Here is a 16411-nt window from a genome sequence, read left to right on the forward strand (position 1 = left end):
AGTATGGGTGTTCTTGTGCATCTCCCCTCACTTCATGTCAGATGTACACTTCACTCTCCACTCTAGCCCTCTGTGGCCATATCCCTGTCTGTGGGCTCAGCATTCCCCTTGAGTCTTAGTCTTGGAAGGGGGTTTGCCCTGAGGGGACCTCACTGTGTGGCTTGATGGCTCCCGGGTGAAAAACGTGCTTATTCTTGTAGTAATCAATCAGACTGCCATTATTGTTGGGGGTTTTTTCCCCCTGCTGGTCTTTCTTTCAAGAAGTATCTTCTGTTCTTCTAGCTGCTCTAGGCTGGTCTGCTTGTCCTTTCAAGTGGAAGTTTCCCACCTCAGAAGATTCTGGGTGGGGATCAGGGTCCCACTTATGGTCTTATGCAATGCAAAGTCTTGGCAGGAAGTCTCCTTTACTGGGCAAGTTCTAGCCCCATTTTAGGTATTCCAATCAGTTATAGGCTGAAGACGGACTTACAAGCTTTCTATGGTGATGGTTCTGCCTATTCATTTCTCTCCCCCTCAAGTGTCTATTTTATAATAGTAGGCAAGGAAAACCAACATTCAAAAGACAGCCAAGCATCTTAACATTATTTCTCCTCTTTTACCCATTCAAACCATGCCTCAATCCCTGTATCCCAGAGCCCTGTTGTTCCAAGGTTGTGCATACAGCATTATTTACCTCTGGCCCACTTAGCCCATGCAAACCTGCCTAACTGTTCTCCCATCTGCCTTGTTCTTCCATTCCTCTCCCCTTCTTGTGTATTGCTGCCCCTCCCAGTGCCCAAGTTATCCTGTGTCTATTTCCTACCTGTGTTCCACCTTCCCCTCCCTCCCCTCACCCCACCCCATACATCCCAATACAGCAAAGAATTCCCCCCCCCCTTTTAGTGTGGGTACTTTTTCTCAATCTTTTACAATATTGGTTCTATGCAGTATTTCTTCTTTTGTGACTGACTAATTTCACTCAGCATAATGTCCTCAATGTTCATCCATGTTATGTGGTGGCTGGCAGCTTCCTTGTTATTCAAGGCAGCAAAATATTCCATTGTGTGTGTGTATTGTGTATCAAAGTTTGTTTATCCATTCTTCAGTTGATGGGCACTTAAGCTGTCTCCATCTTTTTGATACTGTAAATAGTGCTGCTATGAACATTGTTGGGCATATATCTACTCGTGTTATAGCTCGTATTTCTTGGGGATAAATACCAAGTGGAGGAATTGCTGGATCATAAAGTATTTCTATTTCCAGCTTTCTGAGGACGTGCCATATTGTTTTCCAGAGAGGTTGGACCATTTTGCAATCCCACCCTCAATGTAGGAGGGTCCCAGTCTCTATGCATCCTCGCCAGCATTAAGTGTCCTCTACTTTCTTTTAATATTTGTTGTTATTGCTGGTGTGAGATAATATCTCATTGTTGTTTAGATTTGTATCTCTCCAATGGCTAATGATCCTGAACATTTCTTCATACATTTGTTGGCTACCCGGATCTCCTCCGTGGTGAAGTGTCTGTTCATGTCCTGTGCTCATTTTTTAATTGGGTTATTTGTCTTTTTCTTGTTGAGGTGTTGTAAGTTCCTATATATTTTAGAAATTAGACCCTTGTCTGATGTATCATTGCAAAAGGTTTTTTCCCATTCTGTGGGCTCCCTTTTTACTCTTTTGGTGAAATCTTTTGATGCACATAAGTTTAAATTTTTTAGTATGTACCAATCATCTATTTTGTCTACTTTTGTTTGTGTAATTTTCAAAACGTTTGGCAGTCTGTGTATGCCCTGAATTAGAGCCCTCACATTTGTCCCTATTTTTTCATTGATGGTCTTTATAATTCTGGGATTCACATTTAGGTCTTTAATCATGCTGAGTTGGTTTTGTGTAGGGTGTGAGGTAAAGGTCTGTTTTCAATCTTTTGGATATCGCTTTCCAGTTCTGCCAGCACCCTATGTTGAAGAGACCATCTCCTTCCCATGCAATATACTTAGGTATTTTGTCAAAAATCAGTTGGCTGCATGTAGATGGATTAATTTCTGGATTCTCAATTCTCTTCCATTGATCAATGTATCTTTCATTGTATCTGTACCAGCCTGTTTTGACCACTGTAACTGTGTAGTAATTTTAAAAACAGGGAGTGAGAGGCTTCTGACCTTGTTCTTCTTCTTAAGCAATGCTTTGATTTATCCTGGGTCTCTTTCCTTTCCAAATAAAGTTTGTAATAGTTTTTTTTTCCATTTCTTTGAAGAATGTAGTTGGAATCTGGATTGGGATTGCATTATGTGTGTAATTGCTTTGGGCAGTATCAACATTTTGACAATGTTAAGTCTTCCTATCCAGGAGCATGGTATATTCTTCCATTTTTGTAAGTTTCTTTTGGTTTCTTATAGTAGTGTTTTGTAGTTTTCTTCGTACAGTTCCTTTGTTTCTCTGGTTACATCTATTCCTAGATATTTCATCCTTTGGGTGGCTATTATAAATGATATTGCTTTCTTAATGTCCTTTTCAGCACTGTCATTATTGGTGTAGAGGAATCCAACTGATTTTTATATGTTGATCTTATACCCTGCCATTTTGTTGAATCCTCCAATGAGGATTTTTTACTGAGTCTTTGGGGTTTTCTATGTACAGGATCATATTGTCTGCAAATAGAGTTTTACTTCCTCTTTGCCAATTTGGATGCCTTTAATTTCCCTATCTTGCTGCATAGCTCTGGCTAAGACTTCCAGCACAATATTGAATAGGAGTGGTGACAAAGGGCATCCTTGTCTGGTTCCTGTTCACAGAGGAAAGGCTTTCAGTTTCTCTCCATTGAGAGTAATGTAGGCTGGGGGTTTTGTATATTTATATACTCTTACTTATGTTGAGGAATTTCCCTTCATTTTCCACTTTGTTGAGTGTTTTTATCAGGAATGGATTTTGGATTTTGTCAAATGCCTTTTCTGCATTAATCAATATGATCATGTGGTTCTTTTCCTTTTTCTTATTTATAAGGAGCTTTGGTAGTGTAGTGGTTATGAATCAGGCTGAGAGCTGCAAGGTCAACAGTCCAAAACTACCAACTGTTTCGTAAGGAGAAATATGAGGCTTTTTGCTCCCATAAAGATTTACAGCCTCAGAAACCCTGTACAGGGTCGCTATGAGTCGGAACCAACTCCTCGGCACATAATCACCACCATGGTGGATTACATTGATTACTTATATAATGTTGAACCATCTTTGCATTCCTGATATGAATCCCACTTGGTCATGATGTATTATTTTATGTGTTGTTGGATTCTGTTGGCTAGGATTTTGTTGAGAATTTTTGCATCTATGTTCATGAGGGATATTGGTCTATAATTTTCTTTTTAGTGATGTCCTTCCCTGATTTTGGTATGAGGGTTATGCTTGCTTCATAAAATGTATTAGGAAGTTTTCCATCTTCTTCTATATTCTGGAATAATTTGAGTAGAATTGGTGACAGAGCTTCCCTGAATGTTTGGTAGAACTCACCAGTGAAGCCATCTAGACCTGGGCTTCTTTTGGTTGGGAGTTTTTTGATGACCTGATCAATTTTTCTTTTGTTATGGGTCTGTTCAAGTTTTCTACTTCATTCTGTGTAAGTTTAGGTTGTTGTTGTTGTTATGTGCCGTGGAGTCAGTTCCAACTCATAGTGACCCAGTACAGGGTTTCTGAGGCTGTAAATCTTTATGGGAGCAGAAAGCCTCATCTTTCTCTGGCGGAAAGCTGGTAGTTTCGAACTCCTGATCATGAGATTAGCAGCCCAATTCAGGTAGGTCATGTTTTTCTAAAAATATATCCATCTCTTCTAAGTTTTCAAATTTGTTGAAGTACAATTTTTCATAGTATTCTGTTATTATACTTTTGATTTCTTTTAGTTCCGTTGTGACATCACCCATGTGGTTTCTAATGTGTTATTTGTGTCTTCTCCCTCTTTTCTTTTGTTAGGTTTGCCAATGGTTTGTCAATTTTATTAATGATTTCAAAGAACCAGCTTCTTGTCCTGTTGATTTTTTCTATATGTTTTCTGTTTTCTATCTTTTTTTAGTTCTGTTCTAATCTTTATTATTTCTTTTCTTTTGGTGACTGTAGGTTCCCTCCATTGGTCTGTTTCTAATTGTTGGAGATGCTGTGTTAATGTGTTAATTTTGGTTCTTTCTTCTTTTTGGATGTGTGCGTTTATTGTAATAAATTGTCCTCTCAGCACCACTTTCGCCGTGTCCCAAAGATTTTGAAATGTTGTGTTTTCATTCCCATTTGTTTCTAGGAACTTTGTGAGTTCATGTTTAATGTCTTCTACCACCCAGTCACTTTTCAGCAGGGTGTTATTCAGTTTCCATGTATTTGACTTTATTTCCTTCGTCTTCTTATTGTTGATTTCTAGTTTTATAGTATTGCAGTATGAGAAGATGCTTTGTGGTATTTTGATATTTGTAAATTTCTGGAGACTTGCTTTGTGACCTAACACATGATCAGTTCTCAAGAATGTTCCATGTGCACTGGAGAAGAATGTGTATTGTGTCGTTGTTTGGTTGAATGCTCTGTACACATCGATGAGGTCAAGTTTGTTGATTGTGCTGTTTAGTTCCTCTGTTTCTTTCTGGTTCTGTCCCTTTTTAAAAGTGGCATACTAAAATCTCCTACTATAATTGTAGATTTATCTATTTCTTTCTTCAGTTCTAATAGGGTTTGCTTTATATATCTTGGTGTCTTTCACTGGGAATGTAGATATTTATTATGGCTATGTCATCTTGCTCAATTGACCCTCTAATCATGATATAGTGTCCTTCTTTATCTCTTATGTTGGTTGTTGCCTTAAAGTTTATTTTATCCAAGATTAGTATTGTCACTCTTGCTTGCTTTTAATTGCAATTAGCTTGATATATATTTTTCCATCCTTTAACTTTTAGTCTGTTTTTGTCTTTGTGTGTAAGGTGTGTCTCTTGCAGGCAGCATATTGAAGGGTCTTGTTTTCTTATCCATTCTGCCACTCTCTGTCTCTTCACTGGTGCATTTAATCCATTTACATTCCATGTAATTATTGATAGGTATGAATTAATTGCTGTCAATATGTTAATTTTTTGTGGTGCTGTAACAAGAAGCATTTTTAATCACCAAAGCATACATACTGCTTAAACTTAAAAAACTATGAACATGCTTTCATATGCATAACTAAGTTTTCCCCATCTCTTTTTAGTGACTGCTTTATAGGGCATCATATGAATGTTCCATAGTTTAGTTGATCAATCCCCAATAGTTGGACATTTCTTTTTTTCTGATTTTTTTGCTATTACACACAATGCCTTGTGGATAACATCATTGCATGCCTGATGGAGTATGAACTTCAGATAAAAGACGATACACCATAGTTAGGTATTCAGTATTCACAGACGTAGGCCTAAGGCTGAGTTAGTTGCTGCTCAGACACACCACTCCTGAAGACCAGAGAGCACCATGAAGTTCAGGTTCATATAACTGGAACCCACTAGTCCTCACACTTGCTCACCTGTCTTGGGGTCCCCAGGAGTCTGAGCCGAGCCTCTGTGCCAGGTGATAAAGGAATATTTGGTAAACAGAACTTTGCTCAAAGTAGCTCATACAAGAAGGGAAGTATTTGGGGGAAAAGGAAAGTGAAGTCCCTCAGAGAACCTGAAGACAAGACCATATGGGCTTTCCAAGGTCTGGAACCAAGAACTGACAAGTCAGGAGTTCAAATTACTTCTCCATCCCTCTGGAGTCATCTCTTCTTTCATATTTCTCTGGACACCTCCTCACTTTCCCCTCATTCTGTACAGACCAAATTCTTATCCTCCAACATACCATAGTGGACTATATGCTCCAGAACAAGCAGTGAAACTTGTTGGTTTCAGCACTATCATGGAGGATTAACAGAGTCTGGGTCCTAATACAAATTCTGGGGAGAGAATGGCCCTGTCTAGACATGTGTCCACCTAGGGAAAGTAGGAAGGGTCACATGAAGACCAAGCCCACTTCTCATATGTGGGAGTTATGGGTGGAGGGCTGGATAGGAGCCCCTCACTTTCTTCGCAACTCTTTCTTGCACTTCCAGATTTTAGCCCTTGATAGGATCATTCACTGCCTTACAAACTTGTGAGTGAGTACAACTGTGATGCAGGAGGGAGATGGCACCCTCAAAAGGTAAACTGAAGAGAGTGCAATGAGGGTATTTCCCAGCTGGGGACAGAATTAAGGAACCAACAAGGGATGATGAAGCACTCAGGGGACTAGCAACAGGAGAAAGCCATTCCCACTGTAGACCTGAATGGGAAAGAGAAGAAAGGGACCATTGATAGACCATGCAGAGAACTCAAGCAAAGGACTCATGTGCCACTGTCCAAACTTCATGCAAACAGAGGAGGCAGAACAATAAATATCCTCATCACTTTCTTCTCCTACTCAACCCACAGCCAGAGGGCAATGGCACCTGGGTGATGCTGCCTAAGAGTTCAGCCTTCTGGGTCACAGAGCAGGTGAAGAAGGATAGAGAGTGAATGCAGGGGGTGCGGAGGGGCAATGTGAAACAACCAGCCCAAGTGGTATGACTGGTTGCTATTGAACACAATAGGTATTTAACCACTAACTTTGTCATCTCATTCCTAGGAATGTAATTTGTGGCTATGATGCAAATGAAAAGCAATTTATTTGCATTAACTTTCGGGAGGCAGTATGACTTAATGAAATCGGACAGACTTGATTGCAATCCAGGTTTCGTTTCCTTGCTTATGCTTTGGGTGTGTTGATTTACCTCTTAGAGCCCCGGTTTCTTTATTGTTGCCTCTCATCCCACATCCACACACATATACACACAATTGTTTTACTTTAAAGAGTTATCAATTGAGATACAAGTAAAACCCTGTAAAGTAAAATGTCAAATGGGTCATAGTAGACACACCATATATGGTGATTATTATTGTTCATTTCAGAGATATCTGTAACACAAAACAGTTGTAAACATTCTAGATGCCTAACAATAGGGAATGATTACATAATTAATGCTTTCAACTCCATCTATGAAATGCATGATGAATGTAATTATGAAGACAGTGCAGCTACACAGGACAATGTCTCCATTATGAAGTTAAGTGACAATAAAGAATTGCAAATACAGTATTACAATATTCACCAGTACAATGGATAGAGAAAATATGAAAAAAAAAAAAAATGGAAGCAATCAATATATCTGAGGAGAATCATGGGTATTTAAATTTTTCCTTTGATAATTTTTTTTGTTGTTGTTCCTTTGATAATTTTTCTTTAGGTGATTTTAACTGTTTATACAGACATAGTACTTAAAGTCACACAATTATTTAACCATAACAAAAATATCTTCTTTGTATACCAATGTCCAACATTATTCACAAAAGTCAAAAGGTGTAAACAACCTAAGTGCCCACCAACAGATAAATGAATAAACAAAATGCGGTACAGGAATACAATGGAATCTCATCCATAAAGAGTTGATGCATTTAAACTGTGGTGTTGGTGCAAGAGTACTGTACATACCCTGGACTATTAAAAGAACAAACAAATCTATCTTGAGAGATGTATATCCAGAATGCTTCTTAGAAATGAAGATGGTGAGACTTCATCTCAAGTACTTTGGACTCCTCTGTTTGATTATCAGGTGGGACCAGTCCTTGGAGAAGTAGAGGGTCAACAACAAAAAAAGGAAGCCCCTCAATGAGATGGATTGACACAGAGGCTGTAACAGTGGACTCAAACAACAATGATTGTGAGGATGGCGCAGGACGGGGTAGTGTTTCCTTCTGTTGCAAATAGGGTCACTATGAGTCAGAATCAGCTCCACAGCACTGAACAACATAAGGAGAAATGAAGTTTGAAGACCTAATATGAGATGGATGAACCTTGAGAACATTTTGTTGAGTGAAAGAAGTTAGACACACATGGACAAATACTGTATGATATCCACTTAGTTAAGGATAGGCAAATATTTAGAGACAGAAAGTAGGTTAGAGGTTATCAAGAGTCGTGGGAGGGAGCTACAGGAGTTATTGCTTAATGGGTACTGAGTTTCTGTTTGGAGTGATGAAAACTTTTGGAAACAAACAATGATCAAGATTGCCCAATGTTGTGAAAATATTTAATGCCACTGAATTATACTCGCCAAAATGGTTGAAAAGATAAATGTTTTGCTTATATACATTTCACTACAAAATTAAAAAAAATTTTTTTTTTAATTTAAAAATCTTTTTATATAGGTGGCAGTACTAGTTTCCTGTGGCTGTGTAACAAATTACCACAAATTTGGTAATTTTGGTGAGTTAAAACAACAAAAATATATGCTTTAGTTGTTCTGAAGGACAGAAGTGTAAAATCAGGGTGTCAGCCATGCTGCATTCCTTCCAGTGCCTCCAGGGGAGAATCTTCCATACCTTTCTTCTAGCTTCTGGTGGTTGCCAGCAATCCTTGATCTTCCATGGCTACATCATTCCAATCACTCCCATGTCTATACATCGCCTTCTCGTCTGCCTGTGCAATCACCCAGATAATCCAGAATGATCTATTCATCTCAAGATCTTTAATTACATCTGCAAAGACCCTTTTCCAAATAAGGAAACATTCATAGGTTCTGGGTACTACCATATGGGCCTCTCTTGTGGAGGACCACCACTTAACCCACTACTCTTTAAGGAAATTCAGAAGCTTAAGAAAGGGAGAATCAGAAACCTGGGGGAAGAAAACCAAGCTGAACCAACAGAGGACGGCTATCTGGGGGGCAGAGCTGATGGAGCATACAGAAGATAACTTTAAAACAGCATCAAATAAAAATATTTGTTGAATGAGTGGAATAAAATGAAGTGAATGGAGGATGAGCCAGTCTAGAAGGCTGAAGTCCTAGACTTGTCTGCTAGCTTCAATATAAAGACCATGGATGTGTGAAATGTCTGCTGTCTGTCTATCACTGTGAATACGCTTCCTCCTAAGCTCTTGACCTAGCTTGGCCTCTAGCATGTGTCCTATTTGATAAATGCCTCAAATAATTTGAAAAGGAAAATCTGGGACATGTGTGCTGAGATACGGAATATAAAAATGGACAATGGCCAGACCCTGTGACAATAGAACTCTGTCCCACAGCTCAGCAACCAGTCTAGGAAGCCAAATCACCCCCTCTGCAGTAGTCAGCCCAGGACGGTCAGGACCTGGTCAATGATTGCCTGCACATCCAAGGTTCAAGGTTGCCAACAAACAACACGAACCACACATAGTTCAGGGAATAACACTTTACTCATATAGAGAAGAGACAGGGCAAAGTCAGCTTCAGTAGAGGGTTCTAGTCCTCCATGGTCACCACACAGCCAACGCAGGCCAGGTGTTCACAGCCCCCTTGTGCAGCACGTGAAAGACCACATCTCCTCCACACTGACAGATATAAAAGTGGGGTTGGCCAGGTGCCATATAAAGTCTGTGCATGAACCAAGAAGAGAGAGTTGGGAGGCAAGACAATTCTCTGATAAGGCGAAGAGACTGGGAAATAGAGAGAAACGCAGCCGCTACTATCAGAGAGTGTTTTGGGCCTGTGGGAGAGCATCTTCCTAATACTGCCAGTGTCCCTATTTTTTGCACTTACTTCAAACTCAGGGCCAACCAGAGAAAGTCAAATATATCTTCCCAAATCTATTACCTAAGATGCCACATTTAGGAGTCAGCCCACCTGCAACTTTCTCATACCAACAACTTCCAATCAGGGTCTTCCCTTTTTTTCACTATAAAGTTTTCCCTCTCCAGGCCTGCCTGTGAGTCTCTGCCAAATGCAAGTGATGGTGGTCAACTTCTGTGCTACAGAAAGCTCAGGATACACCACCTATGTCTTCATTTGGGTGCAATCTCTCAGTCCTGCTGTAACTGAGTGCACCTAGGTCCCTAACCCTTTATTAATGAATGACTATTGTTTATGAATTTGAACCATTGTGAATAGTACAGTGCCTGGCACATCCCATGCTAATGCCATCCAGTAGATTACCACTCATAACCACACTATCTAGGGTTTCAGAGACTGTAAATATTTTTTCTTTTAAAGTTTTATTGTGCATTGATGATAGTTTACATGGGAAAACATCTGTTTTGTACTCAACCTATCCTATTGCATATCATTGCAATGATAACAATCCCCTCCATGCATCACCATTCAACAGTATTTGCTTTTATTCCTCTGTTTTTGTGGGGGGTTTTTTCTTCATGTAAACAAAAACACTCAGGAACATATAATCGTTTAAACAACCAAAGGGCACATCCTGCAAGCCTACCTCCTGGCCACTAGCACATAGCCTTTCTCTTTCCATGAGTCTAGAGTCCTCAGCTGCTCTATCTCTCGATGATGTCATCATCTTTGCCTCTATCTCTGGTGTCACTGCTTCTCTGGATAGGGTTCCACATTCCGCTCATGCTTTTCTCCCTTGATGGTCCTAGGGTCCTCTATTCATGGAATGTAAGGTTAACTACACCCCACTTTATGCTACAAAACTTCTACCTTTACAGTTGTGACAGTTGCAATTAGTCATGATAACAATTACTCACTACTGAATCATAAAAATCCTATCCCCATCTCCTTTCACCAGACCCATCTAAACAAGATGAAAACTATTTAGGGGGCTTATGTCCTCCCCCAAACTCTAGAACTAAACTCCCTCTTGAAAACTTGTAAGCCAGCCACTTTGTGCCTTTATAGACCCACAACTTGAGGTAGCCAATGTCTAAGTTGCCCATCCTTATCAACCCTATGTACAGAGGTGATATGTTTGATCAGCTGGTATTTTGAGCTACTAAATCCATAAGCACAGGTCAAGTTCATCAAATTGCAGCAATTTACACTTGTTTCTTTTATCACATTTCTTTATCTTCCTTTAGTCGAGTTCTGATCATCAAGCCATCGAAGCTAGGTCAAATGGGTACTATTTGCAAGTTTGGATATTCTTGTGCATCTCCCCTAACTTCATATCAGTTGGATGCTTCACTCTTGGCTCTAACCCTCTGTGGCTAGGTCTTTGTTCATGGGCTTGGGAGTCCTCAGGAGACTATAAATCTTTATGGAAGCAGACAGTCCCATGTTTCTCCTACAGAGTGGCTGGTGAAATGTTGACCCTGTGGTTAGCAGCTCCATACTTAACCTACAGTTTACTAGTACTTCTTGCCTGGATCATGTTGTTGTTATTGTTGTTAGGTTCCAACTCATAGCAACCCTATGTTCAATAGAATGAAACACTGTCCAGACCTGCACCAGCCTCACAACTGTTATATTTTAGCCCATTGTTGCTGCCATTTGTCAGTCCATCTCCTTACAAGTCTTTCTCTTTTTTGTTTACCCTATGCTTTACCAAGCATGATGTCCTTTTCCAGGGGCTGGACCAAAGTACAAGAAACAAAGTCTCTCCATCCTGGCTTCTAAGGAGCATTCTGACTGTACTTCTTCTCACACAGATTTGTTTGTTCTTTTGGAAGTCCATAGTACTTTTAATATTCTTTGTCACAGTACATGTGCCTGGCACATAGTTAAATAAATTATTAGTCAAATGAATGAGTAGCCCTCTACATTAAAGTGATGCATGCTGCTGCAGCTCCTGGTTCTTGAAGGTAGTTCAGGTGACTTATAGGGAGAGCCCAACGAGCTCCTGATTATCCTGAGCACTTTGAGAAATTGTTTTCTGGTTAATAGAACTTTCTTCCTGGCTCAATGTGTATGGTTCATGGAGAGTCCTTATCAGAGGGTCTGACTGCCTTCAAATACACCCCTCACAGAACTGACCTGAATGCTTCTCAAAATGCAGATGGCATACCATTTCCCAATTACTGTTGTAAAAGTTTCTAGTGCCCAAGAGCAGCCCTCAAAATGTACAGGGGCCTGCTGGCTGTGGGGCTACACCCACCCAAGGAGCAAGTTTGAACTAAAAGCCCAACAGGAGCTGATTTTCCTATTATGTGCCGCTAATAAAATTGGGTGCAAAATGTTCCCATCCTCCCCCCTGTGGAGCTTTTGGGTTCTTCTGGCTGTTTAGATTATGGGTAAACAAGCAGTTGGGTGGTAGCTGGGAAGAAAGGTCGGGAGGCAGTAGACTTGGGGAAGACAATAGGAGGGGTGCAGGATGAAGCCTCAGAAGAGATCCCCAAGAGGCTCTTGTACTCACGAAGTGCTGGGACCACAGAAGTCACCACACACAGGGTGGCATGGCAATACCATTTCCAGAGCCTGATGAAGACAATCTTCCTGAAAACTGCAAAAGGTTCTTCTAACCCTGCTGCCTTCATGTTTTTGTAAATTCAAAACATCCTTTTAAAGCTCTGTTTGCTCTTTTTACAGCTGTGTTTAGACAAGCTGAACAAATGAAATTCACTTAACACTTCAAATATGGAGCTTTTGGTTGATTACCGCGTAGTCTATGTTTTGAATAAAATTTTGAATTTGCACGTCAGCAAGAATTCTGCCATGATAATTTATTTTACCCCAAAGGCAAATACTAGTCTCCTAGCCTCCATATCTCTTTACCTCATTCCTCACCCTTCTCTGTCTTCCCCTCTGCTCCATCCATGCTGAAATTCTCAGCATTTCCCCAGCATCCCTCATGTCCTTGCTTGTTTAAGTCTTTGCACATGCTAGTCCCACTGCCTGGAATGCCCTCTCCTCTCAATCCATCTAGTGAGCCAAACAATCCTTCAAGACTAAACACAAATGCTCCCTCTTCTGTAATGTCTTAACTGACATTTCCAAATTATAAAATCATTCTTCTGTGCACCCACACTGCCTTTCAGACCTCCATTCTATTTGTATATGTCTGTTCATCTGTTCATCTCCCCAACAAGACTGTCAGTTCCTTAAGCACAGGAATTATGTCTTATTCACAGAGCACGTCTGGTTATAGAACACCAGTTACTGAAGGCTCCTGAAGACTGTGTTCCCATCTATACAGCAGGACTTATGGAAGTCCGCGGGGTGTTACAAATCAATGGATGTGCTTGGCAGCCAGTTGAAAGGTTGCAGGTTCCAGTCCACCCAGAGGCATCACGGAAGAAAAGCCTAGCCATCTACTTCTGAAAAGTCAGCTATTGAAACCCCTGTGGAGCACAGTTCTACTCTGACACAATGTGAGGAGAAATCAACTTGACTGCATTTTTTTCTAATGGAGATATGAAAGAATGAATGTAACTATACAGCACTTGGTACATGGTAAACATTAAGTAAATATAAGATTACTTATGAAGGATTAATAATTTTATAAATCTACCAGAATGTTATTTCTTCTGCTTCTCACCCTGTGCCCACATTCTCTCTCTCACACACGTACCTCCATTTACCTGATAACATTTCCCAGGGCAAGGGAAGCTAATGGGTTGTGGTGTTACTGTAGACCGAGACTCTCAAAATGTGGCTCCTAGACAAGTAACATCAGCACTCCTTGGGAATTGCTAGAAATGCAAGTCTTTCTCCCGACTCCAGACCTACTGAATCAGAAACTGTAGGGATGGAGCCAGCATCTTTAACACACCCTCAGGCAATTCTGAGTCACACTAACGTTTGAGAATTACTGCAGTGATTATATGAGAGGACAGTGCCATGACTGCTCACTGACAGCTGCCCCTCACTGTCTTTGGAACCAGAAGGCCTGGCTTTGGGAGACCAGGGCATATTTGCTGCAATACAGCTGATGTTTCCTTGATAACAGTGAAAGAGGAAGCCATAGGGGTGGGAGAGAAGCAGGACTGGGTGAAACCATGGGGTTGTCCCAACGACAGCTGTCACAACCTATCCCTTCCCCCAGGTGAGCAGTCAGGGTCTCGGGAGGTCCATTATATTACACAGGACCCTCGACCATCTAACCTTTTTGCTAATTCCCCAGCTTCAACCGCTGCCATCCCCAACATTTACCTTACATGCCAGCCAAGCAAAACTCTTCTCCACTATTGATATATTCCATGCTCTTATATGCCTCTATTTTTTCCATTCATCTAATAAGCCTCTAATGACAGGTGACAATGTGTATGGCACTGTGCTAAGGGCTAACAACACAGTCTTAGGTTCCAAGGAGCTAAGTGTCTATGGGAAAGGCAGGTTTCGAAACAGATCATTGTAATCAAGGCTTGCCTGTGTCCTGATCCAGGGTTGTAGAGGGAATACAAGAGCATGTGGTGAAGTGCTCACAAAGGGACGTCCCTTGGCTGCCTTCCCCAGTAAATTTCAAATCCCTCCACTAAATAGTCTTTCTCATCTCAATAGAGTTTACTGCAGCCTCTCATACTCTCTCTCTTCTTTTAAGTTTTTATTGTGAATTGAGTTCAAGTTTACAAGGCAGATTATCAGTTTTACATTCAACAATTCCTACTTCTTTTCACTACAACGCTTATAATCCCCTCTGTGTGCCATCAGTTAACGGTATTTACCTCTATTACCTTTTTCTTTTCTTCTCTCTCTCTCTTTTTTTTTTGATGTACACATACAAAACAAAAAATATGTATTAATTTAAAAGTCCAAAGGGCACATTTTACAAGCCAGCCTCCTGCCCGCATGCACACAGCCTTTCTCAGTCCACGGGCCTAGAGTCCTCAGCTGCTCTATTTATCTATGCCATTACCTCTGCCACTGTCTCTACTGTTACCACTTTTCTGGTTAGGGTCCCATGCTCCACTCATGGGATGGTCCTTCTTGATGGTCGTAGGATACTCTGTTCCTGGAATTAAAGATTAACTACTCCCCTGTTTTAGTTACATATCTTCTACATTTACAGTTGTGACAATCACAATTAGTCCTGATAACAATTTTACCTTAAAGGCAAATAAAACCCTTTTATCACCATCTCTCATCCCCAGATCCATCTGGAAAAGAGGAAACCTATTTAATGGGGATTCTACCTTGGTCTCTTCATTCTGAAAGTAAGCATTCTCAAGAAAACTTGTAAGCCAGCCACTTTGTACCTTTATAGCTCCCCATTTTTGATAGCCAATGTCTAAGTTGGTCATCCCTATCAACCCAATGTACTGAGGAGACAAGCTGGATCCTTGATATGAAGAATCCTTCCATTTCGGTTGGAATTTTGAGCAACAGCATCCATAAGCAAAGATCCAGTTCATCAAATTGTAACAATTTATGCTTGCTTCTTGTATCAAACTTCTTTATACTCATCTGGTTGAGTTCTGGTCAGCTAGCCATTCAAGCTAGGTCAAATGGGTATTATCCCATGCTCTCTTCAGAAACAATTAATTGTCCCCTCCCCAGTGAGCCCCAGCATTTTACGTGTACAACTTGCCTTGTTTATCACATCAAATAATGCTACTGACCATCACCTGTCGAGTGTTTACTCTGTGCCAATTATGTGCTCACTCCTACAGCCACCCTATGACTCCAAGTAACTTTCAGAGCATAAGATCAGTGAGGATCATCATTTGAAACCCTAGTCCTAAGAGCCCCTGCCGAATTTCCAAATGTGAAAATGCTGGGCTTTGCAAGCTGAATGAAACAGGAAAAAATAGAGAGATTTGTCAGGAAAGAATTCAAGAGCTGAGAGCATCTGTTTCTGTTTTGCCCTCCTTGACATTTCTTACTGTCTAGGGAGAAAGCCAGAAGAGGCTGACTTTCCCCTCATAGGAACTTACTGCCACCAGGTGGCAACAACGTGAAATTCGGCAGCTCTGGAATTCCTCTACAACAAACTCTTGGTGCCATGTCCTGCACAATGCCACATCTGAAAATGTTTGCAAACAACTGGCTGAGACTGCTGAGTTTCTGTGATCTCATCCAAATGTCTGCCTTGTTTTCCTAGGCGACCAGCTCTGGGATGATGGAAATGACTAGATTTGGTTTTGAAGGCATGGATTTAATTATATTCATAAAGGAGTCCTGCTTTAGAACAAAATGATGACTAACCCCAGTTTCTTCAGCTGTAAATTGGAAATGATGATCACTCCTACCTCACCTGGTTACGAGGAGTAAGATAGTAGATGTAAAATATGAATTTTAACTGTGTTTCTCTGTAAACATGTGACATACTGTCAGCAATTCAAAGAAGCAAGAATTTCTCAAGCCACAGTCCCAGGGCAATGTAACCAGCATGAGTACATCCTTAACACAAATGCCAAGATGTCTAGACAATCCAGTCAGTTTATCTGAGTTCATTACTGAGAAGTGAGATCAATATAGCAGGGAAACAACTACTGAGGTTGAGCTGACTGGACTAGCCTCAGTTATTCATAGAGGCAGAGAGGCACCCAGGAACTAGCCCAAGATCTGAAGGCAGAGATTTTGGAATTTAATTCTGGATCTCAAATTTGTTTGTGTCATCGAACCATAACTTTTTTTTTCTTTTTTTTTTTTTTAATTTAAGGTTTTTATTGTGGATTGAGTGAAAGTTTACAGGGCACATCATCAGTTTCACATTCAACAATTCATATAACTTGTTTCATT

This window comes from Chrysochloris asiatica, unplaced genomic scaffold (genome assembly GCF_000296735.1).
Source record: "Chrysochloris asiatica unplaced genomic scaffold, ChrAsi1.0 scaffold00026, whole genome shotgun sequence".
NCBI classification, from domain to species: Eukaryota; Metazoa; Chordata; class Mammalia; order Afrosoricida; family Chrysochloridae; genus Chrysochloris; species Chrysochloris asiatica.